The sequence below is a fragment of the Lycorma delicatula genome, chromosome 5, assembly GCF_047948215.1.
Source record: "Lycorma delicatula isolate Av1 chromosome 5, ASM4794821v1, whole genome shotgun sequence".
NCBI lineage: Eukaryota > Metazoa > Arthropoda > Insecta > Hemiptera > Fulgoridae > Lycorma > Lycorma delicatula.
Window position 1 is genome coordinate 55,243,815 of NC_134459.1, and position 25,636 is coordinate 55,269,450.

General features: G+C 28.6%; 1 long non-coding RNA gene across 1 annotated transcript in view; it reads right to left on the bottom strand.

Moving 5' to 3' along the window:
- The window catches only part of LOC142324579 (uncharacterized), a 226,634-nt gene extending 224,000 nt beyond the window's left edge, over positions 1-2,634 (bottom strand). Inside the window, exon 1 of the long non-coding RNA XR_012756333.1 lies at positions 2,578-2,634. This is a non-coding gene — a long non-coding RNA (uncharacterized LOC142324579). The remainder of the gene's footprint in view (positions 1-2,577) is intronic.
- Positions 2,635-25,636: the final 23,002 nt, after the last annotated feature.

Consider the following 25,636-nt stretch of genomic DNA (forward strand, 5'->3'; position numbering starts at 1 on the left):
AAGCAATTTTAGGCCTCAGATTAATGGTAGAAGGAAGATTAAAGAAAAACAAACCAACATACTTGGCATTTATAGACCTAGAAAAGGCATTCCATAATGTAGACTGGAATAAAATGTTCAGCATTTTAAAAAAATTAGGGTTCAAATACAGAGATAGAAGAACAATTGCTAACATGTACAGGAACCAAACAGTAACAGTAATAATTAAAGAAAATATAAGAAAGAAGTCATAATAAGAAAGGGAGTCTGACAAGGATGTTCCCTATCCCCGTTACTTTTTAATCTTTACATAGAACTAGCAGTTAATGATATTAAAGAACAATTTAGATTTGGAGTAACAGTACAAGGTGAAAAGATAAAGATTCTGTGATTTGCTGATGATATAGTAAGCTAGCTGAAAGTAAAAAGGATTTAGAAGAAACAATGAACGGCATGGATGAAGTCCTACGCAAGAACTACCGCATGAAAATAAACAAGAACAAAACGAAAGTAATGAAATGTAGTAGAAATAACGAAGATGAACCACTGAATGTGAAAATAGGAGGAGAAAAGATTATGGAGGTAGAAGAATTTTGTTATTTGGGAAGTAAAAACAAAATTACTGGAGACAAAAAAAAAAGTATATATATTAATGTAACCTACACTCACTAACCTCGACTAAAATTAAAGTTAAATATACAAATTATATACAACAATGATGCAATTTTTTTAATGATGGTTAATAGTTTGTTGGATTCTTATTTATGTGAATTTCTGTGGCATCTACAGACATAAGGATGAGGAAGATTTGTTCAGTTTGATACTTCAACATATTTAATTATATTGTATTTTATTAGTTTCATCCTGTAGTATAATTATCGTTTAATAAAAAAGTATTGTATTGTGTTTTTAAAAGTAATTGTATTATGATTTATAATAAATGTTGTATTAAAAAATGTATTATATGACTTTTTAATTATTCTCTCGTTTCGCCAAAATAATTTATCTATCATTAAAATATTAACATTTTTAATGAATTATGATATTACAAATATTACAACTATATATCGTTAAAAAAAAAAAATAGAAAAATTTTGGGGTGGAAATTCTGAAGCAGTGCTTAACTGTTTCAATAAATATAAAATTGAATTTATGTTTCGTTTAAGAAAATTAATTCAAATTTAATGTCAGTCGAGTGCAAGACTACAACGTAATATCACATTACGTATAACGATAACTATAAAATTAGATAGCTGTAATAAATCTAGATTAAACTATATTGCATGAAAATAATCTTAAATAAATAAAATAATCTTATTGTTTAATGTTTTACATCAATTTAGAAGTTTGCTACAAGTATGAATCATTCCACACGGTATAAGTTTGATCATTTTTTTTATATATATATTTGTAATCAGGTTACCAATATGGTTGCCAGGTGTTAAATTTGTTTTTTCCCCTGAAATTCCGATATGTCATTTTGAAAAACTGTCAACGCTGGTTTCAATTAATAAAAAAATTATTGTTTTATTATTTATTTCTAATGTGTACGTTGCACAACTAGTGAACAATAAGCACCCCTCCATTTACCAATGAGATGAGAATGGTATATATGACATGTAAATAAGATGTACAGACTCAGGCCGACATTACAGAGACGTGTACATAATTAAACTCCTGATTATAAAAGTACACCAGTATCCACTGTCTAGCGTTCAAATACGTATAAAAGCAACCAACAATTACTACGATTTGAACCTACGTAGCTTCGAAGATTTGCGACGACGAGTTTAACCATCAGACCAGCCCGATGGGTATATAAATATAAAAATGGATAAAAAATTACAGTATTCGTGTATTACAATAAATTAATTTGGTACTTACGTATAACGCCACCGCAGCTACAGCTTTATTTAAAAACTAAGTAATCAATCGGATTTCGGTGGAAAATGGGCCGATATAGAGTTTAACATAGATTAAAAACAGTCTATTAATTTTAATAAATGGTTATTTTATAAATATAATTTAACCAAACTTAACCTACGCTCGCTAACCTTGACTAATTAACAGGAGTGTTTTGATTATTTAAATAATAAATAATTGCAATAACTACTGAATTTATTAAATAAATACTCAAAAAATTACGGTGTTAATTAGTCAAGGTTAGCGAGCGTAGGTTAAGTTTGGTTAAATTATATTTATAAAATAACCATTTATTAAAATTAATAAAGATATTGTTCATTTATCACCGAAATCCGATTGACTACTTTGCTTTTAAATAAAGCTGTAGCTGCGGTGGCGTTAATACGTAAGTACCATTAATTTAGTCTGAAATGTAATCAAATTTCTTTGAAGAGATATTTTCCTTAAAGAGATGTAAAATGTAATTTACATCTCTCAATTTACCTCTAATTTACTTTCTAATTTACCTCAATTTGGTTTATGAAAACCAAACTAAACTGAACTCTTTTGTAAGTATTTTGGCAATTATTTGTACGAAATATAATATCAAATGTAAACCTATGATAAATTGTATTAATTCACAAATTTAAACTATGAATCAACTAAAATTAATAAACTAGATTTAAACGAAATTACCATTTTTAAAACATTAGACGGTGACAACCAACGCAACTAACACACTATCAATTTGATCTAGAAGCAAAAACTGACCTGTTTAATCTTGTCCAGTACAACTGAATGCGTTATCAAACGAGCATCTATATTTATTTTTTTTTTTACAAATAATAAAAAATTAAACAACTTATTTCTCTTTTGAAATTTTACACAATTAGTTGTATATTAGCAAAAATAATTAAACCGTTTTAGTTAATGTTAAAAGGAAAAGAAAACTATATGTGCACGCGAGAATATAAACTAACAAGTTACTTATTTGTCTTCATCGTCAACTGGTCGTTTCACTACAGTAAAGCAACCATCTCTCATAATTAATGTCAGTACAACGCATGTGTTTTGTAAAGTATGCAGTTTTTTTTTATTCGTTTAATAAAAACATCATCATCATCTGTTTTTGGTAATATCTATTTTATTGTTTAGATAAATACATTTGTGTTGAGTTTATTGTGATGTTATGACTACATTTTAAAAAAAATTTTTTATTTAATTTTAAAGGCACTAATTTCATTCTAATGTTTTATCTATCAAACAGTTAGCTTTTTTATTTAGTCGAACCGTTTGCTAATTCAAAGACTGAGAGATAATGACGCTTTTATGTTTTAAAAATATGCTTTGATCTTTATCATTTACTGGTCATGTACAGTTGAGAAATGTTTTGTTTTTTGTGTATATTAACTGAAACTATTGCTCGTATGTTCTTTATAACCATTGTTTTTTATCATATTGTATCAGGTTGTTTCCTAATGTACGTAATTGTTTCATATACTCATAATCTGTTTTTCATTATTTTGGGTTACTATAATTAAATCATTTTTTACTTTTAAATAATTTTTATAACTTTTCCACACTCTTTTTTTAATTATTTCCTTTAACTAGAAATTTTTTTCTATTATTTAGTAAACTATTAGCGTTTACTTAAACTGTTTTTGCTGTCAATTATCTATATTGATTGAGTTTTATTGGTCTTGTGATTAACCTATTCTCAACATGTTTGGAAGGTTAATTTTTTCAACATTTATAGACGTAATCGTTATATTTCTTAATTTTTATTCTCTACAATTTTATAAATATATTATTTTTTATCCAGTATTATAAAATAGTTCAGATTTTTTTCCTTCCTTGAACGAAGGAAGTATTGTAATCGAGAAAAATTTCAGATTTCAACGGAAATATGCATTTTGACCATCCTGAATCCATTTTGACTAGTTTCGGCGTGACGTACGTACGTATATGAGAATTTATGTCTCATAACTCAAAAATGATTACCCGCACGATGTTGAAATTTTGGATTTAGTATTGTTGTAACATCTAGTTGTGCACTTCTTTGGATTGCAATAGACTGGACCAAAAGTGTCCAAAAAAGTCTTAACTCTTTCTTAACTGAAATAATAAGCCCTCATTGAGAGCTTTCAACGATATATATGATACGTGGCACTTATTTTCATCGTGTCCAGAGTTATAGTCAAATAAAAGTTAAATTAATGAAATATTTTGATCTTAAAAAGGGAAAACACATCGGTTCAAATGCGACTTCATCTCCTTTTTTTTGTTTTTAATTTTTTTTTCAGTCATTTGACTGGTTTGATGTAGTATTAGTCGTTTCATTTCATATACCCCTCATTCTACATCCTAACAGTCTGTTTTACATATTCCAAACGTTGCCTGCCCGCACAATTTTTCCCTTCTACCTGTCCCTCCAATATTAAAGCGACTATTTCAGGATGTCTTAATATGTGGCCTATAATTCTGTCTCTTTTTTTAACAATATTTTACCAAATGCTTCTTTCTTCATTAATTTGCCACAATACCTCTTCATTTGTCACTTAATCCACCCATCTGATTTTTAACATTCTCCTGTAACACCAAATTTCAAAAGCTTGTAATATTTTCTTCTCAAATACTCCGATCGTGTAAGTTTCACTTCCATATAAAGCTACGCTCCAAACATATACTTTCAAAAATCTTTTCCTGACGTTTAAATTAATCTTTGATGTAAACACATTTCTGAATGAAGGCTCGTTTCGCCTGTGCTAAAGGAATTAATTTAAATATACTGATTTGTTAAAAATTATTAACCTCTGATTGTAAAAAAAGTTTTACAATAAAAAATAATACAATAATAACAATAAAAAAATATTAGAAGTTATTAATGAAATAAATTTCATGTACTTTTCATTAAAAAATTAAAATGTATATATAATAAATTAAAGTGTATATGTAATTTAATAGGCGTTTAAGGAAGTCATATGGTGTCCACATCAGATTTTTTAATTTCTAACGGTTACTGTATTAAATATCATCTTAAAAATCTATCCAGAATTTTTTAAGATCCTATACATTGAAAGCTTATTTTTTAGCGGGAATAAATTTAGTATGTGTGTGTGTGACCGCGCGCGCGCGTGTGTGTGATGTAATTTATAATTTTTTTACAATTTATTTATTGAAGTTTATAATAAATTTTCTCTCTGTTTGATTGCTTAATTTCAGTTCGTTCATTATTTCCGCAATCAATTAATACAGGTAATTCCAAATATTTTTTTTTTTTATTATACAAGTATAATTAAATTAATTTTTGTTAAATATAATTGTCTACAGATTTTTCTTTAGAGGTAGATTTTTATTTTCTTTAGAGGTAGAGGAAGATTTTTTTTAGAGGTGGTTTTAGAGGTTTTTTTAGATTTTTATTGGCGAAATTTCGTACTGGTTACAGATATAGAGCTGTAGGTGTTACTATTTATCCATCGGGTTGGTGTAGTGGTGAACGCGTCTTTCCAGATCAGTTGATTTAGAAGTCGAGAGTTCCAGCGTTCAAGTCCTAGTAAAGGCAGTTATTTTTATAGAGATTTGAATACTAGATCGTGGATACCGGTGTTCTTTGGTGGTGGTTGGGTTTCAATTAACCACTCATCTCAGGAATGGTCGAACTGAGGCTGTACAAGACTACACTTCATTTATACTCATACATATCATTCTCATTCATCCTCTGATGAAATACCTGAACGGTAATTCCCGGAGGCGGGAAGATAACCGATAAGAACCTCATTAACTGTCACCTTAGTTTAGATTAATAGATTAATTAATTAAAACTATTTCAAAGTCGAAAAAGTGCGATAAAGAGTATATTTAAATCACACAGTTTCCTTTATTTAATATTTTTTTGTTTTAAAAATCAGTAATACTACCCACCCGATCGAATGAAAATTTTTTCATTTTTTTTTAATATAACAGTTATTTTTATTTCATTAATTGAATAATCATAATTGATTCTACCTTTCGTAATGTACATTTTAAAATATGATAATTTTAAATTGAAAAATTTATTTTGAATAAAACACTTTCGTTTTTTTTATATGATGGTGCAGAACAAATTTTACGGCTCATCTTTTACGAAAAATTATCCCCAAAAATTAAAAAAATGCTATTTTAGCAATGTAAATCTAGAGAATAAATTTAAATAATTTCGTTTCTTTGCATATAATACTAATGAAAAATGGTAAAAGTATGTTTTGCATTAACTTAGGAAAGCCATCAATATATGTATAGCAAACAAACAAATTCTGTAACCGTTCTGAATACTAATATTTAGTCACATTATTTGAATTTTACTAGCTAAATTCCTTCACAAACTCAATACTCTACTTTAAGTTGCTTCTGTGAAAAAACGTTTTTAGTTGATGCTTTGTTACAAATTTTATTTTAATAAACTATAAAAATTCAAACTGTCATAAAATAATTCAGATAAGGATAAAAATGCTGTTAACGTACACGATTTTAAGGAAAGTTTTATTAATATTTTTAAAATGATATTGCATAGAATTGATTTCATAGAATTGAACGTAAAGTGGAGGACATGAAAACAGACACAAAATTACATCAATTTTTTGCCATAACTCGGCTATTTGTTAACCGATTTTAAAAACTAAAATGTAATTTTCTTCAAGATAAAAGGATTAATATTTTAGCCAATAACATACATTTTGATAAAACTAATATTTATGGAGATATAACGGATTGAAAAATAAACATGGCCGCCAGTTTGTAATTTGGGAAGGTATTTAAGTGCTGATTTTTTGGTAATTTTAAAACTTTCTTACCAGGACGCTTACCAAATTTTAATGTAATTCATTTATCCGAACATGAGATATATATTTTTATATAAAAATAAGAAAATAGCGGACAGGGGAGAACGAAGGAGAAATTGCCATTTTTCCTAGGATATTTTTTGTTTAGTTTTACAAGTAGAATCCGAAAAAGTATAGCCAGCCCACCACTTTAGAAAAACTCTTTAGGGTAATTAGATTAGGACTCTATAATTTCGATTTAGCAATAAGAAAATAAAGAACAATGTTTATTAACAATTTTGATTTTATATAATTGATTATTTAATTTCCTTGTAATCATTACAAGTCGAAACTCAAAAAAATTAAAAAAGATTGTAAAATATTATTCATAAAATTTTATATAAATGTAAAATATTGAACATGAAGTCGGTTAATGTCAGCAGATTTTGAATGTACGATAACGAGATGAAGGAAAATGTCTCGTACACAGGTAACTGCGAGCTGGCACATAGCAGATCTACTAATAGAAAAGAGGTGAAAACGGGGGCCAGCTTATAAGTTTCCCACTCCGCAAATTCATCACACCAACGATCCACTCACTCTCTGTAATAGACGGGTCTGTCTCTATTCGCTGCTGCCTGATGATTTATTCTGCTATTATAATTTTTTGTTTTAATTGCTTTAATTACACTGATATGTTTTTGTGGAATCTTATACAGATCTTCTTTTTGATATTAAGCTATTTTTTCTGTTCTTAAACCATAATTTTTTTGTTTAAATCATAAGGTTAAGTTTTTTCCAAGCTGACAACAAAGCAGTAATACTTTCCTGCCATTGGTTATTTATTCTTCTTTTATAGTGGAAAAATGATACATGAAAAAAATTACCTAAGATTTCTTTTTTTGGGGTGGGGGTACTTTTTGATGAATTTATCAATTTATCATTTTTTATTGTAAATTTATCATTGTATGTTTAAATAGACCAAAAAAATTCTAAAAGATTAAAAAATTGGTATTTTTAAAACTATGCTCAGTTCCTCCACCCTCAGTATTGCCCCGAATGATTTTTTTTTTATTTGATTTTTTATCTTCCTAGATATAAAAATATCTAGGAAGAATGTGTAAATAGAATAACTGAACCATGAAATATAATGTCTATATATCTTCTATTGAATGCAGATATATGTTTGTAGATAAATTGTATTTTTCATGATAAATCATGATAATGCCTATGTATTCCATAATTGTTGTGACAGATAAAAATAATATGTAAAAACCATGTTTATCTGTACTGTATTTTCTTGTAAAGAAAATATGTAATAGTTGAACCTGGCCACTTCACACTAGGAGCTAAAGGCAACCAACAGAACAGAGAACTGACCTGTAACATACACTACTGGTGGATGGGAACATCAAAAGACGTAAACTAAACAGAGTGCGACAGCCCTCTGCGGAGCCATCACTCGTCAACACCTGAGCGGATGGGTGCTGGTGATGAGGCACGGGGATTCTTGACCCCCTGAGCTCAAAAGTCACCTCCGAGGTGGTGCTATTCTTGACTGTTGATCCGGCTTCGAGTGGGGAAATACAGTGAAATAAAAGTTTTAGTCGGTAGGGTACGGGCATACATAGGTTCTGATAACATCTAGTCGAACCTGTACGAGTCCGATACACTTCCCCACTTTATGGGGGAGTACGTAAATGGTATTTCTCCGCAACACTGTTAAAAAAAAAATCTAGGAAGAAGTAAAAATTTCTGTTAAAAAATATGCAATAAATAAAAAGATAACTTTTTTCAATTTTTGGGAAAGGGGAGAATTTTGGGGCAATTTTTTTTTTAAATGGTAAGATAAGCATGCACTTATGTACTGAACTTATTATAAAGTGGGGTAAAGTATTGGCAAAATTAACTCCAAAAATTATGTACCTCAACCCCGGAAGATATTGAGGCCAATATTTTACCAACAGATTGCCCCATATAAACACGTTTCTATACAAAATTGGTTTATCCAGTCATAATGTATTAATTTTTTAACATGTACGTATACGTACGTACGAATATTATCGCTCATTTATTTTTATTTTTGGGGTCCCCGGGTCATTAAACGTCAAGAAATGCAAAAAACCCTTACCCTATAATTTGATTGATTATCATCATACTTTCCTTCTTTCAACACAGCTCTAGAGCTATGATGCCGGGAAAGTTAAATAATGGAGTTTATAAGTTTGTAATTCTTCTGCCTCCTATTAACAAACCTCCCTCCATTAACTCCCTCGATTAAAAAAAGGATTAAAATTAGTGATATTCAAAGTGTTGTCTTTAAAATATGTACTTCATATAAAAGTATAATACAAACAAGAGAAGATGAGGTTCATGCCATCTTGCTCCCTAGAATGCTCATGCCCCTAACTCCTTCCACTCAATTAACAAAAATTGAAAGTCACGCTATTCGAACGGTTCTTTTTTTTTAAAAAAAACGTATTTAATTTAAAAATAAAAAGTTTTTGTAAAGGAGAAGAAAGGTTTCAAGCCTTCTTACCCCGTAAAGCCCTTCTATCCCAATCCTCCCTACGATTATAATAAACAGTTACGTGTTGCAATATCAAAATTTTACTTACAAAATATGTTGTATCTTCAAAAAGAAAATAAATGGTGTTCTAGAATAACGATCCTCTTCAATTTGAAAAGCCTCTACTCTCTGGCCTTCCAAATATAAAAAAATGGAAATTTTCGTATAATAACGGTTTGAATATCGAATCGAACGGTTCGATTCGAATTACATGACTTTTCGAGAGGTCATGTACCTTCAGAATTATTTATTTTTTTTATTTAAAATTTATTTTAATTAAAATTTTTTTACCATAGAGAAAAAATACATATTTGTGTCGAAAGTTTTAGGTTTTCTTACTTCCATGGACGTCTACCTGCCAGTCCCTAATTAACAGAAATTTAAATATCATATTCGAATTAGTATTCTTGAAAATGTGTTCTAACTAAAAAAATGTTTTTAATTATAAAGGAGCCCACCGGGGTGGTCTAATGGTTAACTTGTCGCATATCAGTTGCTTAATACAGGGTTTCCCATATAAAACGCAACCCAACCTTATATTGGTAGGTATTGAAATAATAAAAAGGCATGTGTAAATGTAAATGTAATTTTTATTATTACCATCCATTACCTTACATTTAGAGTAAATGTTGGAAGTGGCCGGTATCTTATTGAATTCAAGCTTCAATTCTTTTTACAGCGTTTCTTGTAACTTTTTTCAAAGTTTGTGGCTGGATATTTAATACAGCTTGTTCAATATCGACTTTCAAGTGTTCGTGGTTTGTTGCTGTAGGCTTTTTCTTTTGAGATAACCCCATAGAAAAAAATCCGCCGCAGTCAAATCTGGAGATCTTGGTGGCCACAAGCCTCGACCGAGGCTTGTAGCCACATTAATGGTGTACTCGAAAAAAATAGGACCGATTATTTTCTTCCGCGATATCGCGCACCACACGCCCAACTTCTGCGGGTGTAATTGTTTTTCGTGATAAACGTGGGGATTTTCAGCACGCCATATTCTACTGTTTTGGCTGTTTACGTAGCCATTAAAATGAAACCGTGCTTCATTTGTGAAAAATAACGAATCCATAACATTAATTCACTCACGCAGAAATGGACGGAACCGTTGACAATATTGTAGCCGTTTTTCTTTGACGGACTCAAGAAGTTGATGAACCGTTTGAATGCGATAAGGTCGTAATTGTAATTGTTTGGTCACCCGATGAACGGTTGATTTAGTCAAATTAATTTCAGCAGACGAACGTCTGATCGATTTATTTGGCGAGGCGAGTAATCGGTCTTTGATTTCAGTGACTGTATCTGTATTCAATACTGACGCAGATCTTTTGTGTTCCTTGTTATTAACAAAACCGGTCTCTCTAAATTTTGCAACTAACCTTAATACTGATGTTTTGTTAGGAGCTGGTTTATCCGGGTACTTATGGCGAAACAAATCTTGCACTGCAACCACTGATTTCGTACTGAAGTACGACTCAACAATGAAAACACGTTCATCTAGCGAAAACACCATCTTGTCTCTAGCAATACACTGAACGTTATGATTGCATTGTTGTTACTATCGGTAGTGTTCTACTGCGTCGCCGCGATGTTCAGATGTTGGAGAGTCCATTTCAGTAACGAGTAGGGGAGTAAGCTTGACTTTTGAAATTTCATGGATGAGTGATTGATGGGTTGCGTTTTATATGGGACACCCTGGTAGTTGATTTTTGACTTCGAAATTTTCTGATTTTGAAGTATTTTAGTAGTTAGGGTTAAATTAACCACAGGTCTTAGGAATGGTCGGCTTGAGCCTGTACAAGATATAACTCATTTACATGTCAAACATATCATCTTCATCAAATTGGGCCGCGAGGGGGTGGCTTTTTGTTCACTAATTTAACAGATTGTAAGGCGCACATTAAGAAAATAAAATCAAAATAAAAAATTATGTAGGGGAAGAAGAAGTGGTTTACGCCTTCCTGTTTTCCAAAGAGATATCGCGCCTCTAAATCTCTCAATCAAAAAACCTTTAAATACTACGAAGTAGGAAATGTTTTATTTTCCAATTATTTGTTTATTAATACTTTACATAAATAGTTCTTAAGGATGATAAGTAATTTTATTCACCTTTTATTGATTACTTTTACCCTTTAAATTAGGTTTCAAGAGAAAACATTTGAGGTTATAATATACATTTACTTCAGGAAAGTAAACAAAGAAATAAATTTACCGGCGGTAAAACATTAATCAATGTTTCTCAATATCTATCTGATAAATTGTATTTTTTATAAAATAATAGACTAAAAATGTTGTGACTATATAAATATTTTCATTAATTGAGGACTTTTTTTCCTACATTTTCTCTATTTAATTATAAGCAAATTATAAAGTTTAGTCTTGACGTTTTTTTTATAATTTTCAATATAATTAATTAGTTTCTTTAAATTACCGTTTTATACTTTGTGAAATATCTTCGTTTATCATTATATAAGTTTTTTGACACTGCTAAACTTTCATTAAAGTTAGTTTCTTATTAAAATAAAGAAGAAAACACGTTTGAATTCTATTTATTAACTTAAATGAACTCTGAAATCTTAAATTACGAATAATTTTATATTTAAAACCTAACTTTTCATTTTTTTTCTGCGAGTATTCAAAATAAAAAAAAAAGGTTTTGTATCGTATTAATCACAACTTTTTCAAAAGAATTTACGTTATCTTGATAAATCTCTAATTGAAAGCTTTTCAAATAAATTAACTTTTTTCCAATATAATTTGTAATTGTTTATATTTCTATAGATTATTTTGAACTTTCTGTTAATTTTACCAAACGCCAAGTCGTAGTAAAAAGGAATAATCTTACACAATGAAGTATTGAAAAACCTTTTTAAAATGTACTTTCGTGAAAGCTAAAACCAACTTATACTAGTTTATTTAGTTATATTTCTTTTTTTCGTCGAATTAATTTGTTTTAACAAGCTTAGAAAATATTTTAATCAATAGTTTGTTTAACAACTATAAAATTATTAAAAAAAAAACATAAGAAAATCGGCTTTTATTAAGAAACGAAAATGAATACTTTTTAGTCAGCATTAAAATTAAAACCTTATGAAGTTTTTTGCTTAATACTTTATTATGGGGCAGGTCATTTTTATTTTTTTAATTAAAAGATATGTGAAGTTTATTATAGAAGATTTTCTGTAAAATAATAAATAAAACCTAATTTGATTATTTCTTATTTTTGTATTTAGAGAATATTAAAGAATTTTAATCAGACATAAATGTTAAGTGGAAAATAAATTTTAAATGATGTACTAAACCGACTTAAAAAAAAATAAGTTGCCATCAAAAATTATAAGCTAATAAATTTTCAATTTTTTTTTTTTTTTTTTATAATTACTTATTTTTACTCATTCAGCTACAAAAATTAATTTTTAATTTTATACTGACTTTAAAACATTGAAATTTAAAGAATTGAAAAGATAATCGTTAACATTTTAGCGTGTTATTTTATAAATCAGTTTTATTTTTCGAGACGCTTGTATTACTTCAATATTATTGGTTTCAAGTCTTTATCTACTAATAATTTAGGAAGGACTACGAAAAAATAGCCAATAACAAAACTATTCGTAAAAAAAAAAACAAGTAAAACGTTAAGAGTTTATAAAAATACGAGTATGAAAAGGAATATGAAGAAGCGATATAGAGTAACGTGAGGAGAGTGATGTAAGGTTTTTGGAATTCGGATACATAAGTTTATATATGTACACATTCATACAAAATATACATACACCAACAAGTTTTTCAAATCGTTTTTAATTCTGCTTACTGTAAATGGAAAATAGTTCAACTAATTTTGATAAATCTTTGCGTGAGAATATTTCTAATATAAAAATATATATCAGGTTATATAAAATTAAGACATAAAATTCCATACAATAATTACAAAAAAATATTTTTTTAAGATTATTTATGAATGTGTTACCGTAACGTAATTTTTTGTTTTAAATATCTTCTATTTATGGAGTTATTTGTAAAACATTTACTACTTAAACCATTAGAACTTTCTCTAAAATATAAATAATAATAATCATACAAACAATGAGTATGGCTTGAATATAAATAAGAAATATCGAAATAAAAAATGGATTTAAAAATATTTTGGGGGTTCTTTAACTGATAGTATTTTGTACTTTTTATTTTTAAGACAATGAATTTTACATATTATCGTAGCGTTTTTATATGTAAAATTTAAGCAAATTTAAGCATTAATAAAAATAATTCAACATTTTTGAAAATTATTAACTAATAAATATAATAATAATAATAATAAAAATATTTTTTTTATAGAGGAGGAAAAATCTGTTATGCTCCATTAGGAAACTGATGACGTTTTTTCTTCGATGAATGAGACTCCCAGAATAATAATAATAATAAATAATAACAATAAAGTACATACAAAGTTTTTGCGATTATAGGATACAATTTTTAATCTAAAAAATTATCTACAAATAATAATTTACGTAAATTAAATTCTTTTTTATTATGAATAAAATATTAATTGAAGAACACATTATTTTTAAAAAAATAGAATTTTAATATAAGTTTTTCATAATATCTAATAAAAAAAAAATAAAAAAATAAAAAATAATTATTCAACAAAAGCAATATTGGTTATAATGAGAAAAAAATAATATGCAGAAAGAAAATTTACACTGAAAAAAAATTTGATGAGGATAGAAGAGGAAGAAACTACAAAAATTAAAAGTAATTGGAAAAGGGAGTACGTGGAAAAGTGTAGATGACTACAAGAAGAAAATGATGAAGCTGTTTTTGTTTTCTAAGTTTTATTATTATTTGAACCTCACTCATACAACGAAGAAAGTTCAACCTCGTCATCCCTATATCTGTAAAGCATAACATCTTTTAACCCAGCATTTTTCATTTTGGCACCAGATAAGTGCGCGATCCTGTTGCGCTTGCACTTACGAGCGCATCTTAACTCTCGGTCGTTTATATTAGTACCAGTTGGTAGATTAGATTATATGTTTTTCTTTTCCATTCTTTTTCTTTGTTATATATATCCCTTTCTTAATTTCTTCCTTCATAATTTACTCTGTTGTTGGTTTTTAATAAAAGTCTGTGTCGTATAAACTGCTAGCAGGTCATAAATTCTAAAGCAACACTTGGTACTCTACAAACCTCCCTACTTTTTCTTCCTATTCTCTACACAAATAATGTGAAGAAACTAAAGTAGTGATATCTAATATAATACTGTAATGTATCTTATACTGGTATCAATCGGGTAGTTTTTATTAGTTCACCTACATATACCTATTTTCATTACTTTATTTATCACTGTCGTATGGTAACTACGTGAAAAACATTAAATTTGTGTGTGTGTGTGTGTGTGTGTGTGTGTGTGTGTGTGTGTGTGTTTGTGTTAAAAAACTTATCTGATATTATTTATGAGAAAATAAATTTTACAAACCTCATTAGTAATTTTTTTTTTAGTTTCTGGTATTCGAGTCTATTAAAAAAATAATAATTGAACACTTTCATTAACATGATATTAAAAAGGAATAGATAAAAATGATTAAAATCCTGTCTATTTTCTTTATGCATAATTCTATTGAGGAATTTTCAGATTGAATGGTTTAGTGGCATTAATTATTGTACCCATTATTCTCTTCTGCTTTTACACACACACTCAGAGAGAGAGAGAGAGACATGTTTACAAGCTACATCCACTACAAAAATATCCGAAATAAGGTTCTTATTTTGACCTACGCAGTAATAGTATATCATTCATTTATATGTATTTAATGTATCATATACTTCGGCTGCAACAGTACTGCCACAGAGAGAAAGTCTAACGTTCAACAAAAATTTTGGATATCTGGGTTTTTGAAAATGTCGGTGTTTTAAGTCTCCTGTAGTATAAAAAAAAACACACACACAAAATAAGTTACAGAAATTTCCAGAAGATGTGTATACGTAATTGTATGTTGGGATGCATTTTGATTAATATCTCCGGACTGGCTCAATAGAAATTCTTCAAAAATGGCTGAAAAATGTATATTTTTGAGCATTGATGGCATAAAATTTTGGACCAAAAAAAGAGAAAGGTAGTTTTCACAATTTTGAATTTTTTACACTTTTTATAATGGTCTTAGAAAACTGGGCTTTAGTACAATATATTAATTGTTTAAAATATCAAGGTTTTAAATCAATTAGATTTAGAGGTGGGAAATATTCAACATGATTTCTAAATATTTTTTGACTCATATCTCAAAAATATGTTGATCAAATACGTTTAAATTTGATACAAATATTTGACTATATATATAAGTACCCATAAAAGCAAAAGATAGCTGGGAATTAAAAAAAAAGATTAACTTTACCGAAAGTAATGCAAATAATTAGACCCGATTAAGCAACTCAGACTTGCTTTCTACGTACATTTGATGAGAATGGACAAAAACAGTCTAACCAAGGAAATTTTTGACCAAGGAAACAACAAAAAGACAACTACCAAGTGATTCAAACAAATCAGAGAAGATATAAAAGAAGCAAAGATGGAAACACATGAAATAACATAACTCACAAATCAGAGACATGCTCAGATTAAGACTCAAAAGATGTGAACGATTTTAGAAGAAAAGAATTTGAACAGAAAGGACAGCAAAGGTGAAAAGAATGCTCACGGAAAATGAAAGGTACTGGAAACGGAAGAAAAAGATGTTAAGAAGTGAAAATATTTATCGTGGTCCTACAGAAATCGATTTCGATTCAAAAAAAAAAAACAAATTAGTCTTGAATATCGTTACATCAAACTGGACCAACTAAAACATGACCAGAGGTCAAGCCCGTGCCCAAAAACACATGGGGTTTTTAGGCTTTTTTTTTCTTTTGAAACTCATTCAAAGGAATAAAACGAATCGGTTTTTGGATTTTTATTTTTTCAGTTTGTTCTATTAATCTTTTACTAAGAATTTTTATTTTTTTCTCAGTTATACTAATAATACTATATAAAATCGTATTTGGTCAAGGGGTTTAAATCAAGATTTTTTTTTGGTTTTTTCGGTACATTTTTAACTTTTTCAAAATTGTACACTTAATATTGTTTGCTAAGTCAATAATGTTTAAAATTCTTATGTTGTGTTTGAAAAAATAATATGTCAAGTGCAAACTCGGAAAAGTTATTTAACCCTCCGGCTTTTTGAAATATGTGTTTAATCCTTATCTTTTAGTCGCGTTTAGTTACATGAATTATTAATTAATCACCATACACATACCATGTATAATCAGTCCATGTATTGCTACCTGTGCCAAAAACCGCTTCTACCGTGACTTTCTCTAACCAATATTTTCCTCCTAAAGAAGATTGAAGAAGCCAGTTCTCTCGCCCGTTTAGTTCTTTTCAGAACTAACGGTTATGCTGATGTTAAATGAAGAGAAGAGGGAAAGGGGCTATAAGATTACTCCGGAAAATCACTTCCATTATCCCAAGCCCTTTTCTTACCCGCTATCTTTGACCGGGATAAACCTAGAATGTGTCATTCTAGAAGAAACGAAACAATCCATAACCGAGTGTAAACTAGTTGCAGTAGAGTGCCACACAGGACCAGACTCTAAAATTACCCTCGGCATCCACACCTTACTCCTGTCAGAGGCTCCTGCCACCGAAAACTCCTTTGGTTCAAAAAGCAGTCCCAAAATCCACATAAACCATGAATATCAGTCAATTTTCTATTTATTACACTCTAATTCATCAGAAATACCCAGCAGAAAAGGACGTATGTCTGGATACTGCAATAGACAGGAGGGTATTGCACCCTCCGACATCCTTGCGTTTCTTTCAGTTCCTTACGTTTTACCTTATGCCCGATTTTAAATATTCTTTTTTTTATTTTTTAGAGAAAAACTGTTTAGATGGATCACGTTGTCCGGCCTTACGTTTCTTTAACTTTTAAATACGCTTTACGTATTTGTATTTTGTTATTATCGTTTAAATGTTGGAGCTTTAATGTACTTAATAGAATTTTTAAATTTAAATATCTTCGGATTCATTCGGATATTTACAGTACTCTCGGTTCCTTTCGTATGCATTCGTCTGCTGACGATTCAGCGGCTTCGTACACATCACTCGGCTCCTTTCGGATGCACTCGATTCCTGACGACACGCTCGGCTCCTGGCAGTTCATACGGCTCCTTTCGGATACACTCAGCTCCTGACGAAGCAGCAGCTCCAGCAACATTATTTAAGCATGTCCATCGTCATTATTGTCGTCATTCATTATTCAGCCTTCAGTCGTCACTCTTGTTCAGTTCTAATTACAGCCAGTCGCCTACAAATAGCAATCGCATTATTCTTGTATGATCGCATTTCAGTAACAGTTCCAGTTCGTAATTTAATTATAATAAACATTTAATAATATATAAATACTTCACTTTAGATTTCAAATATATTAAATATTCAATTTACACATACAAAAGTATATTCAAATATAAAAAGAATCGATAATAACATTAACTTATGATTAATTATTTAAGAATCAGCGCTAAACTTATTCTGTTCGTATATCACACACGTAGTGAGTTCTATTCAGACTATTCCAATAAAATGACTTTGAAACGAAAAATTAAATTGTCAAAGTAAACAAAAATTAGAATATTTTTTTTTTTTTTTGTTACCTTAAAGAATTATTGTATCGTTATAACGTAATGATATATATCCGAATTGCATGCTGGTATTCAAAGTGTTTATGTTAAAGCTGAAGGAGATTAATTTTTTTAAATATAATTAATGAAAGAAATAAGATAAAAAAGAAATGTGTTCCACCATTAAGACTTACTACGTTTGGTAGTAATATTTTTTTATTTATTTCAATGCAATTCTTTTCATATTTTTATCGAACAAGATTTTTTCTTTTTTTTGTTATTCTTATAATGTTTTCATACGGTTAGAAGTTTTAGGAAATCACTTTCTAAATAAAAATAAACTTAATAATAACAGTTTAAAATAAAAACATTCTAGGAAATGAAAATAGTACCTTTTTCAATTCTTTTTTAAGTTTTTACTTTTAGAATCCAAATTAAGAGTCAGTTAATTATAATTAATTATTTTTAACAAGATGCAAGCTTCGAAATTTAAAGAAGAAATGAAAATGTGTTATAGTGAATTTTTTTTTAAATCACTTTTTTTAAGATTATGTTATTTTTCCATACAAAACCAAATTTGATTTCTTTTATTCTCTTTCTCTTTCTTTCCATCTGTATATATATATATATATATATATATATATATATATATATATATATGTGTGTGCGAGTGTTTGTGTGTGTCTGCTATTCATTTCCGGATTCTACATATAAAAATCTAATGTGCATCTTACATGACCTCCTTGTACGCCTATTAAATTACATATACACATTTTTTTTTTTTTTTAATGAAAAGTACATAAAATTTTATTTCATTAATAACTTCTGTAATATTTTTGTTGTTATTATTGAATTATTTATTTAACTTTTTTTTTACAATCAGAGGATAATAATTATTATTAAAAAAAATCAATACATTTAAATTAAAAAAAAAAGTTTAAAAAAAGGAGATGAAGTCTGACTCGAACCGACGTGCCTTTCCCATGTAAGATCCAAATATTACATTAATTAAAATTTTCTTTGCCTATAACTCTACAACCAATGAAAATAAGTACCACTTTTGATATATCATTGAAAAGCTCTCAATAAGGGCTTATTACTGCAGTTAAGAAAAAGTTCAAAATCCAAATTGTTTTGGATTCTGGACTCTTTTGGTTCAGTCGATTGCAATCGATTGAACCAAAAGAGGTTCACAACTAGATGTTACAACAGTCCTAAATCCAAAATTTCAACATCCTACGGCTAATAGTTTTTGAGTTATGCGAGATACATACGTACGTACAGACGTCACTCCTAAACTAGTCAAAATGGATCCAGGGATGGTGAAAATGGATATTTCCGTTGAAATCTGAAATTTGTTTTCGATCACAATACTTCTCTTCCTTTGTACAAGAAAGTAAAAAGGCTGACAACAAAGTTGTTAAACTTTCCTGACATTGGTTATTTATCCTTGTATTGGAAAAATATTACCTGTTAAAGTTTTTTTAAAAATCGATAACAATAATAATTCCAAATAATCGATTTTTGGGAAAGGGGAGAATTTAGGGGAAATTTTTTTTCTAAATGGTAAGATAATCATATACGCATGAACTGAGCTTAATATAAAGTGAGCAGAATATAATTTTTGTAAAATTTTGAAAAATTTGACCCAGAAATAACTATACCCCACCCATGGATGGTAAAACACAAAGTTTTACCATCCTGATCCACGTAGGGGAAGATATCCGCCTTGGAACGATCCCGGTCACCAAACCACCCCTACCGTTCCTAGTCCTGATGGGCTTTACCGGAGATCGTCTTATAAATCCTCTAAATCTGATTACATATCACAGTCATCACTTTGGCCTTCCTCAGGGTGCTGTAGATAGATGTAAATGTCTCGGTGGATATTTCCTTCCATCAGTGTGTTAACTTTACTAACACCTTCGTTATAGGCTTCTCCTAACAAATTGCCTCATATATACGAATCTCTGTGTCAGATTTCATCAAAATCGGTTTATCAAATTATTAAGCTTCAAACACGCTAACATACGTACATATATTCGAACATTACGCTGTACTATTTTTGGGATCCCTGGGTCATGAAGCTTCGAGAAATGCGAAAAAACCGTACCCTATTTTTCGACTGGTTACAGCCCATTTTTTGATCGATTTCTTTTTTGCAGCATAGATCTAGATCTATGATCCAAGAAAGTAGTTGTATATGAATTCCGAAAGGTTGTATTTCAAAGATGTTAACTGAAATGTCGCTGTTCAATGAATTCTAGTTACATTTACACTTCTTCAAAGAAATTACTTATTATTGTTTAATGTGTTATAGCCTAAATATTCTTAAACTTAACTTCAAACCGTGTTTCCTTTGTCCAAATTTATTTTCTAATCACTATAATATAGCAAATAAGGACATTTTTCTCTTTTTTGAAATAAATTATTTTGGTATACGTACAACATCCTTAAAAAATAATTTTATAAAAAATGCACACTCTGCGTTTACTTTTGAAAATCCGTCATAGGCACTTTTTAAAAAATTAGGAACCCATTTACAACATGAGTTACCATGCAAGGCAAGTTATTCAATAGAATTAAAAAATGTATTTTTTGAGAAGACGGCATCGACTGCTTTTGGTCATTTTCTCCTACGAGAAAATAAAGTTTATAGTGTATGAAAAATTCCATGCTTGATTGGGATTCGAACCCGGAATCTCCGGGTGAAAGGCTGAGACGCTACCACTCCACCACGGAGATCGGTTAAAACATTATTGAAATAGATTTATAAAAAACTTTATAATTATTGATGTTTCAAAGCTATATAGTTAGTAGTTTTGAAGGCCCGATTGTTATTTTATATTACAATTCGGCCTTGCCAGAAAATATCATGTCTTTATTTATCTTTAGTGATGTAGGGAAAAAACTTTCTGTTAAATGAGTGGTATTTGCAGAAAGTTATTAGATCCAGATGTCTAATAAATAAAATTTTTAAGAGAAAGTTCATAATTCCTTATATTCATTTCAGTTTTCAAGAACATTCTGCTTTACATTAAAAGATCAAATAGATATTTACATAACTAATTTCTTTTTTTTTACAAAGCGAGTGTTTTCTCAGCGCATTTAAATTAATAAATGGTGTATTTGTACATAGTAATTACGTACTTTTAGCGTAAAATATATATATAATTCTACTGAATAATACCAGTGCAAGTAAACTTCATTAGGAAAGAATATATGTAGGGGTTGAATGCAATCAAAGGATTTTCTTTTTTAATGAGGTATTCGTGGAAAAAATCTACTTTTAAAAAGATACTTTGCGTATTTTTGACAGACACTCATCTCCGTAATTTTCAGTCCTAAACTTACAAATTTATTAGTAAAATAAAAAGGAGAATATATTTTAGGGAAACTCATTACAAAAATTAAACTGGAATTATATTCTTAATATATGTAGAAGCGTAAAATCATACAGAAACTGCGTAAAACGATTCCTTATTACAACAGAAAAAATTTTAATTTTATTCCTTTGCTATTCATTTCATAAAATTACTCGACGGCTAAGATTGAAAAATAATTTTTCATTCTCCTTTGTTTAGGTTTCTTATTGTTTTCTAATCATTTCCTGTCTCTTTTTATAATATTAAATATTTTTAAAAAAATTCTAATTAGCATTCATAAACAAACATCTGCGTAAGCTTATTTTGCTACAATATTAAGAATTAAATGCAAAAACTTCTGCAGATTTAAAAGAAAAATTATTTATGTTTTTTAAGCTCAAACTTGATATACTTATATAATTATACCGACTTTTCGAAGTAAAGTACGTTATTGCTTTCGGTGTGTGGTGGGATTGGGAGTAAAATTGGATTTTCTTTACGTTTTCAGGTATGAGGAATACAAATATCACTCACTTAAAATGCAGTTTCGTTACATACCTATACTATTGCATAAAGAGGAAGAGGGTTTTCATTTGTTCGGGATAAACAAAAAAACTACCCGATCAATCGCAACCAAGTTTTTACACATGTATCATAGCATAAATGAGAAGATTTTTAAATACATTTCATCTAGAAAAATTTTGAACTGAATTAATGACTTGTAAACTGTGAATTTTTATCATTCTGTGAGCTGGGTTTGAATTGAATATCTTAAAACTAATTTCTGGGCAGTATATATATATATATATATTTTTTTTTTTTTTTTTGGTAGCCGTTTTAAAACGGATAAAACATTTTTAAGTATCTAGTATTTAATTTATTTTTATTATAATACACTACTATATATATATATATATATATATATATATATATATATATTAACAAGAACAAAACGAAAGCAATGAAATGTAGTAGAAATAACGAAGATAGACCACTGAATGTAAAAATAGGAAGAGAAAAGATTATGGAGGCAGAAGAATTTTGTTATTTGGGAAGTAGAATTACTAAAGGTGGACAAAGCAGCAGGAATGATATAAAATTCCGAATAGTACAGGCGAAACGATCCTTCAGTCAGAAATATAATTTGTTTACATCAAAAATAAATTTAAACGTCAGGGAAAGATTTTTGAAAGTATATGTTTGGAGCGTAGATTTATATGGAAGTGAAACTTGGACGATCGGAGTACCTGAGAAGAAAAGATTAGAAGCTTTTGAAATTTGGTGCTATAGGAGAATGTTAAAAATCAGATGGGTCGATAAAGTGAAAAATGAAGAGGTGTTGCGGCAAATCCATGAGGAAAGAAGCATTTGGAAAAATATATTTAAAAGAAGAGACAGACTTATTAGGCCACATATTAAGGCATCTTGGAATAGTCGCTTTAATATTGGAGGGGCAGGTAGAAGGAAAAAAATTGTGCAGGCAGGCAACATTTGGAATATAAAAAACAAATTGTTAGGGATATAGGATATAGGGGGTATATCGAAATAAAACGACTAGCATTAGATAGGGAATCTTGGAGAGCTGCATCAAACCAGTCAAATGACTGAAGACAAAAATAATATATATATATGTATACATATATTTTTATATAAATAGAGACAAATAACGTCAGAAAGTTTGATGCTTTAATCTATCTAAAAGTGAGTAACTTATAATTAATTTTAATTAAATATAAATTTGAGTCCTGAAGAAAAAGATGTGGTTGGTTATGATCCATAATTAACCTAACCGATACACACATTTGTGAATAGAAATATTTAGTTACAATTTTAAGAACTTAAATATTTTACCTGATCTAAACTGCTTTTCTATGAGGCTTTAATTAACGGCAATTTTTTAGAAAATCTATCCGATTGAAACTTGAAACGCTAACTGCCGAACTGTAATATTTAGCTAGAAAAAAAATAAAATAAAAATAAATGAAGAGAAAACATTTTTCAGAATTTTTTTGTTTTATTAAAAGAAGAAGAATAGCTTAAAGAAAGCTGTATTAGATATTGAGAAGAGAAAAGAAGGGTGATCGAATTTGAGTAGCTAAGAAGAATGGATTATCTTAAGTTCAGGTTATATACCTTTAAGCCTATATATAAGAAAACTTAATTTAAAGGGGGAAATGATAGGATAACGAATGATTGATGGCCCTTATTTAAATTCACATACGTTATATCCAGAAGACTTACGTATTTTATCGTTACCCTATAATCTGAGTGGTAGGCTTACATACTTTTCATTATTATGTTTAAACTTAATTTTCAATTTTGTAATTATTGATTGCTTTTATTTTTAAATATATTATTAATTTTTCACGGTAATAAATTACCATACCATATTTAATGTGAAATTTTTTAATAGAAAAATATGAAGCTAAAATGCTGTAAATTTCATAACTTATTACTAGTACAAATTTCATTAAAATTCGGTTACCACTGTGTTATTTTAATATTAATATCAAACGCAATTTTAAATCTCTATTTATAGCAATACTTTTATTACGAAGCAATTGTAGGTACGCAAAGTATTTTGGCTAAACTATACTTTTTTTCTAAATTTATAATTTCCCCGATAGAGTTATTTTCATTATTATATCAATTTCTGAAAAAAAAGCATATTAATAAATTATTAGACCAACTAATAGGTGACGTCAGTTTTATGTACAGACAACTACTCTTGAGTTAAGAGTATACAGTCATTCTGTTTATAAATTTAATGACAATTTTTTTTTTTAACGAAATTAAAATGTACATATCCTTCATTGAATGAAAATACAATAATTAAGTATAAGCTGTTATAAAAAAAAAAAGAAAAATACATATAGTTTAATAAAAATAAAATCTTTAACTTTTAACATCTTTTATATATTATAATAAACTTAAACATGACATCTCGGCGTAGTAGAGAAATATACAGATCTCAGTTAGTTACTAACATTACAAAGATTATATTATGATTATGTTTTTCCAAATTACATTACATGTTTTTTTGTTTTTTTTTTACATTACATTATGTTTTTTTTTTACATTACAAAGATTAGATTATGTTTTTGTCATTTTATTTATTATTTTTAATGTTTTAGCAATTTTGTTCTGCTTTCTTGAGTTGATTAGTTAAATATAATAGTACAATTTCCAATGATTTATTTTAAATATAATTTTTTAAATATAGTCTTACTATTAGCTCGAGAATGTTAGAACAATTGATGTTGACTGGACTTGAAAGTAGAGTTTTTAGTTGAACCCTAACAGACATTACATTAACCACATTCTAATTTTGAACGATTTTTTAATATTCCCAAGCAGAGCAAAGTCCAAGTAAGATTGAGGAATCGTTTTTCCTACTTCTTTTTTTTATTTTTCCGTAATTTTACAGAATTCAAATAATATTTCGATTTCTTGTTATCTATCCACCGCTCACCATTTACAACATAATCTGTTTTCCTTATCAGCCATTTTAATAATTACAAAAAAAAAGGAAAAAGTTTGAGTAAAAACAAAATTCTAATTTTTTTTAATAATCCCGAACAACTTTCCGCTTAATTATTAAATACAAAAAATCTGATGTGGACACCACATGACTTCCTTGTACACCTATACACCTATTAAATTACATATTCATATTTTTTTAAACATAAAGTACATAAAATTGTATTTCATTAATAACTTCTGATATTTTTTATTTTTTATTGTTATTATTGAATTGTTATTTATGGTAAATTTTTTTTTACAATCACAGGTTAATAATTATTAATAAATCAATATATTTAAATTTAAAAACAAGTTATAAAAGTAAGTAGATGAAGTTTGATTCGAACCGATGTGCCTTCCCCTAAGGGATTATAATTAATTAAAATTTCATTCGGCTATAACACTGGAACCAATGAAAATAAGTACCACTTATGATACATCGTTGAAGAGCTATCAATGAGGGCTTATTACTGCAGTTAAGAAAAAGTCCAAAATTAAAAAAAAAAATTGGATTTTGGGCATTTTTGGGTCCAGTCGATTGCAATCAAAAGGGGAGGTGCACAACTAAATGTTATAACAGTCCTAAATCCAAAATTTCAATATCCTACGCCTAATCGTTTTTGAGTTATGCGAATTTATGCTACGTACGTACTTACAGACGTCACGCCGAAACTAATCAAAATGGATTCAGGGATATTTCAAAATGGATATTTCTGTTGAAATCTGAAAACCGAAATTTTTCGTGATCACAATACTTCCTTTACTGCGTACAAGCAAGTAAACTTTTTTTCCAATGATTCTATCTATTTTTTTTTCTTAATAAATAAAACAATGTCGTTTAAAAAGTAATAGTGGTTAATTCA